At 40.6% G+C, this 6801-nt stretch overlaps 1 long non-coding RNA gene across 1 annotated transcript; it reads right to left on the reverse strand.

Moving 5' to 3' along the window:
• Nucleotides 1–3770: 3770 nt before the first annotated feature.
• LOC127243869 (uncharacterized) lies at nt 3771–5694 on the reverse strand. The gene is made up of 3 exons (XR_007837042.1): nt 5610–5694; nt 5118–5175; nt 3771–3998 (listed from the first exon to the last, which is right to left on the reverse strand). It is a non-coding gene; the product is annotated as an uncharacterized LOC127243869 (long non-coding RNA).
• Nucleotides 5695–6801: the final 1107 nt, after the last annotated feature.

Here is a 6801-nt window from a genome sequence, read left to right on the forward strand (position 1 = left end):
ACATGTAAGAATGCATTCTTGATATCTAACTGAAGAAGAGACCACTGACGAGCAGCAACAACGGCAAGAAGACAATGAACAATAGTGAGACGAACAACGGGAGCAAAAGTCTCCTCATAGTCAACTTCATACTCCTGTGAATAACATTTGGCCACCAGACGAGCCTTATAGTGCTCAATGGAACCATCAGAATTAGTCTTGATTTTGAAAATCCACTTGCACCCAATAGGTGTCTTGCTATAAGACAAATCCACTAAATCTCAAGTGTGAGTTTTTGCCAGAGTCTCCAATTCCTCAGTCATAGCTTGTTGCCATAATGGATCAATACTTCCATAATGAGATAATATGACAGAGTAACAATGATAATCATGCAAGTGGGGAGGGGGTGACTCACTCCATGTGATTGACGAGGTATGACAGGTCCAGTGACCGCAGACGGATCATCATCTGGAGACAAGGTCGGAGGTGGATCAGAAGCCTTAACTAGAGGTGGATCAGAAGCCTTGACTGGAACAGGATCCGGATGCGGTAATAGAGCCGTAGGATCAAGATCAGAAAACAAGGGAGGACATGCCGACAGGAAAGAAGGTGAACCAGGAATAAATGAGACATGAAATTTAGACAGGGTGGAAAACATGACACTCTCCCAAAAGGTAACATGACGAGATATACGCAACCGTTTAGAAATCGGATCCCAAAATCTATAAACTTTATGCTCTGACCATAACCAAGAAGACAACATACATGCGCACGAGGTTCCAATTTGGAACGTTCATGCGGAGAGATAGCAACAAAACCGATACAACCGAAAGTATTTAGTGATCTCCTGGACTCCTGCATAGAAGTATTTATGGATGACTTCTCGGTTTATGGCAAGACATTTTCCAGATGCCTGAATAACCTGGAAAAAGTACTTCTCCACTGCATTAAGACTGACCCCGTGGTAAATGAAGGAATCGTCTTAGGCCATAAGATCTCGGCTTCCGGAATAGAGGTAAACAGATCAAAAGTTAGTGTAATCAAAAAAATGCCGGCGCCCTCAAATGAGAAATGAGTGCGAAGTTTCCTTGGACACGCGGGGTTCTACCGCCGCTTCATCAAGGGCTTCAGTCAAATCACACAACCGCTAACTGCATTGTTGTGCAAAGATTCTCACTTTCACTGGTCAAGCAAGTGTGAAGAGGCTTTCCTTATCTTAAAGGAGAAGCTGATCACCGCTCCTATAATTTATGCACCAGTGTGGAGCGAGCCATTCGAGCTGATGACGGATGCAAGCGATTATGCCGTCGGCGCTATATTGGGACAAAGAGTGGAATCCAAATTGAATGTTATATACTATGCAAGCAAATCACTGGATTCTGCTCAGAAGAATTACACTACAACCGAGAAGGAACTGCTAGCTATTGTCTTCGCTTTCGAGAAATTCATATAGTATCTCATCAGAAGCAAGACCATTGTTCACAAAGATCATGCAGCTATCAGGTATTTGATGGAGAAGAATGAGACAAAGGCCCGCTTAATTAGATGGGTCATGTTGCTCCAAGAATTTGACATAGAGATCAAGGATAAGAAGGGGAAGGAAAATCATGTGGCAGATCACCTCAGCAGGTTGAGGCAAGAAGATGACATATCTCATGGAATCAACAAATTATTCCAAGACGAAAAGCTGTTCCTGGTACAAGCGAAGGAGCCATGGTTTGCTGACCTGACAAATTTCTTAACTACAGGACAGTTTCCTGCACATACAGTACCACGGAAAAAGAAGAGATTGCTCAGTTTGACAAAGAATTATTTTTGGGGTCACCTAGTACCGCTTTCATCACCGTTTGTGCATCATCATTAGGTAATTAGAAGTATTGCTTTACCCGCTCACCCGCCCTGATAACCCACCCTGATAACTCACCCGTATACCTTTATATTAATATAGTGGACTAGGCAGCGCTCCGCTTGCCCCTCCAGACGAGCGACGAAAAACTCTATAAATACCCCAGTCAACAGTCATTTTCCACTTTTTACCCTATAGTAACTTCCTCAAGAAGCTTCATTAATCGCCATTTCTCCACACAAAAAAATTTTCAAAATCTCGATTCTTCAGCCTATAATATCTTCATCTAAGGTAAGATCTAGGTTAACCTTAGTCAATAACTTTGTTTTCATGGTTGATTTTCTCCGATTTAACACCGAATAACACAGAATCACAAATTTATTTTCGCGAAAACTGCATGTTCGTCATTATTGCAAAAATGTTTATATTTTTTATTTCTGTGAATCTAGGTATATTATCTGCTAGATTTAGATATAATAAATTATATACTTGTTTTTTGTATGGATCAATTTTGCAATAGTCTGAATGTTTGGTACTGTTTTGTGATTTTTTCCTTTTTTCACAACGAAACACTCATTGTAGTGTTTTGTTTCGTTATGAGGGGGGAGTTAGGGTTCAAATCACTGAGATTGTGGAAATGATTGCCTGTACATGAATGTTGTTAGCATTTTAGAAGTATTAAGGCAGGATTCACAAATTTCTCATATTAAACAATAACTCTGGAAACCCTAGGTTCAAGACAGTCTGACAAAATAGATCCAGGCATGCGAGAAGCGTTAAGAAAGGAGTTCGAGAAGGTTGAGGAGAAAGTAGAAAAGAGAGTTTAAAGGATTATATCCACAGACGGGCGGAGAGTGATAACCACAACCTCGGGGGCTGAATTTGTGGAACCAGCACCGCTAGAGGCCTATTACAGAAGGAGGAGAGTACTCGAGCTGACAGAAGACTAGGGGAAGCTCAGAGAGCTGAAGTCAGTTCCCTTCAGAAAGTTTATCCCAGAGTTCTTAGAGGATTACCTTAGATTTGGATACACTGAGAAAACAAAGCAGAGGTATCCGGCGAGCGACTGGTGGTTGGACTACGACGAGCTGAGGGACTTTCAGCTGAAAGAGCTTAAGGACAAACTTGCCTGCCAGGAGGCTAAAGAGAAGATGAAGGCGTTCAGGAGCGAGAAGATCTCCAAGAAGAACGCCCCCGATGTTGCCAAGGACATGTTGAGGTCCAAACAGTATGACTCCCTGCACTTCGTCAACATTGAGGCAGCAGTGGCCTACGAGAAGGTGAAGGCGATGGGGATCCTCTACGAGAGAGTTTTTGACCCCGAAAAGATCTCAGGCCCGCTCGCCGATTGGATGAGGGAGCGGGGCCTGACTTGGTTGATCAGGAATCCCAGTGATTCAGTGGATGTATCACTGGTGAGGGAATTCTATGCGAACTTGAACCAAGCTGAGAGTCTACGGGACGTATATGTGAGAGAGAGATGGGTAGACTGCTCAGCACGGAAGATCAACCGGGTCTCGGGTTGCGAACACTACTACCCCACCCAAGAGATGCATGATAGACTGCAGGCAATGGAGACCTGCAGCTCGCTTGAGTTGCAGACGCTATAAAGGACCTTCGCCACCACCCCTGAATACGATAAGGGGAACCTTAAATTTGGGTCGGTGGACGAAGAGGAAAAGGAATGGGTGAAGTGGTCTCTGAGCCGAGTGATGATCACCACGCACACCACAGAGATCCGTCCTGACTTCCTCCTTGCCCTGCGCTCAATTCTGGAGGAGACAACTGATGTGGATTTGGGCGCGATAATCGGCATAGACATTTGGGAAAAAAGAAATGGAAAGAGAACGCTCGGTCACGGGACCCTGATTACAGAGCTATGCTGTAACACCCCCAGTTGGCTCATACTGGAAATGCTACCGCCACACTGCAGCATGAGGTCGTCACCTCCTACTTCGGGCCCCACAACACAGTGTTAAGGCTAAAATTAATTATATAAGCATTTTATTATTCCCAAAAAAAAAATAGTTTATAAATATTTACAAAAACATACTCCCAAAACGGGAGGTTTTTCTAGTTAGAATTTACATATAATACATCAGATGCAGTTCACTCATTCAGCCCGTCTTTCTATCTCCCGAGACGTCCCCTGTCCCGGAGGTGCCATGCGTACCTGAATCAAATATTTTTCTTAAAAGCAGTCTAGAATTAAATCCATTTTAAGAACTAACATAAAATATGCCATGTCATGCTCGAAAATAGAGTTTAATTTCCGTCATTTGCAAAATAAATGCCATGCCATGCCCATACTGAAATAATGTAACAATAATGTCAAAATCGACAACTCATGCACATATACCCATATACATATGTCAAAGTGAGCAGCCGGAATAACCTCGGCTCCATAATAACAGCTCACTAGACTATCATCAATAAATAGCCGGAAAATCCTCGGCTCAAGGAAGGACCTGGTAAACCCATAATAATATAACGGTCACCCGGTCACTTCCATATACCCACCATACGACTCCCGCAATCAATACATGGATAGCCGAGCGTTGTCGCCATTAACCACAAGACACCCCATAGTCTGTGATAGCGAAGATAGGACCCTCCTGTCTAGCCCTACCCCGTGTAACGTAGTAGAATCCGTGCAACCTGGAATCACCCGAAGGAAACCCGGAAACTCTACTCCTCCTCGCACGCCCTAACGGGATCGCGTTTGGAGTTTGGCATATGATCCTAAACTACCGGTAGACCTCACTAGTAGCTACTCCAATGAGTGGAACAACACCGAACACGAATGATTAGACCAAATACGTCTCAACTGCAATGGGTCTAATCCCTGAATGACCGTGCGACTAAGTCACCCAGTTGTCCGACTACTATCGTCCACTATCGCCAAAGTGTTACGGTACATCGGGGTCGAATATCCTAACCCCAGATGATGCCCTCGCCTAGCACTACCGCACACGGCGACTAAACGATAGATCCATAAAACATATCCGATAAATCGTGCGATGTGTGCAGCATGTCAATAAGTGAATTTAATGAAAAGGGCTGGTGAGACGGCCCACCTATCCTCCTTTTCATAAATTCACCAACACGATCAAATACGTATATCAAATATCGTAAAACGAAGTTTCACACATGCATATACACACACATATATACATATATAGATGCACTGACCAAATGATTCCACATAATATCATATCAATATCAGAATCAGAATCACATGCAACATAAATACCTAATTTCTTAAAATTAGATTTAATTCCCTACTGCTTACCTCCTACCGATACTTTCTGGATTTTTATAACTTCACCCAAATCTCCTCCAACGTACACCTGTCCCATTATTTACTCAAATCAGATGAGCTTTATGCTTATTCTCAGGAGCTACCTGCTTATTCAAAAGCTAATTTCTATAATTAACTCGTCGGGCTCCAAACTTTTATATTTAGTAGAATATGATATTCTAGCTATAAAATCCTTCTACCTCATAATATTTATATTGCCCGATTATTAAATAAAAATACGCAAAGGTATGAACAAGCAGGCAGGTGCGATATACTGCCGTTTTTTATTCGACTTGGATTGGTACGAAATTCTCAAAATATAATGTCGGCGCTACGAATAGGCTATTAGCTAAAGAAATTCATCGATTAAATAGCTAAATAGCCAATTTTGAATTTTTGAAGAATTTCTAATTTAATACTCCAATATCAAAATTCGTATTAAAATTTATAATCGGACTCTACGAATAGCAAGGAATACCATACCCAAGTCGGAATTGGAATCGGACGGATAAATCTTTTTCTTTCTTTTTTTTTTTTTTCTCCTTTCTTCTCCTTCACGTTTCTTCCTCTGCCTTCCTTCGCTTTGCAGGTAAGTTTGCTTGTTTTTCTTTACTTAATAAATATATTTATATTATATTATATTATTATTATTATATATTATATTATATTATATTATACTATTATTAATGTTATTATTATTATTATTATTAACATCTTTATCCTCTTTATTTATTTATTATATTATATTATTAAATTATATATTATATTTTTATATTTATCCTTATCAATATTTATCCATTTAACAGTCTTTTCAATCATAATCAACATATAAAATATGAATAAGATTTATCCCAAAATATTTAATTTCTTGATTCCATTACTATTGTCAAATATTTATTTGCTATAATAATATTATTTTATACATTCCGAAATCGGGGCATTACAATCCACTCCCCCTTAAAAAGATTTCGTCCCCGAAATCTAAACTCAAACACATAACAAGGCAACTTAATTAAACAATTGTGGGTATGCCTTGAACATTTCTTGTTCTACTTCCCACGTGGCCTCTTCCGCTCCATGTCTGGACCACATTACTTTCACCATACGAATATCTCGATTCCTCATAGTTCGGACCTTTGTGTCCATGATCCACAGAGGCTTTTCTTCATACGAAAGATCTTCATTCAGCTCTATCTCATCTGGAGATAAAATATGAGAAGGATCTGCAACATACCTACGAAGCTGAGATATATGAAACACATTATGGATACGCTCCATAGAATTTGGAAGTGCCAACCGATAGGCCCAATCACCAACTCGATCGACAATTTCATAAGGTCCAACATAACGCGGACTCAATTTTCCTTTAATCCCAAACCTTCTAATACCTTTCATTGGGGATACTTTCAATAAGACAAAATCTCCACTTTGAAATTGACCCTCACGTCGGGCTCTATCGGCATAACTCTTTTGACGATCTTGAGCTGCCTTCATCTTTTCTCTGATAATTCGAATCTTATTTTTCGATTCCTCAATCATTTCCGAACCCAGTATCAGTCGATCACTCATATCGTCCCAACTCAAAGGAGTTCTGCATTTTCGACCATAAAGAGCTTCAAAAGGAGCCATTCCGATACTTGCTTGATGGCTATTATTATATGAAAATTCCACTAAA

Source organism: Andrographis paniculata, unplaced genomic scaffold, assembly GCF_009805555.1.
Source record: "Andrographis paniculata isolate CXL003 unplaced genomic scaffold, ASM980555v1 Contig98END, whole genome shotgun sequence".
Taxonomy (NCBI): domain Eukaryota; kingdom Viridiplantae; phylum Streptophyta; class Magnoliopsida; order Lamiales; family Acanthaceae; genus Andrographis; species Andrographis paniculata.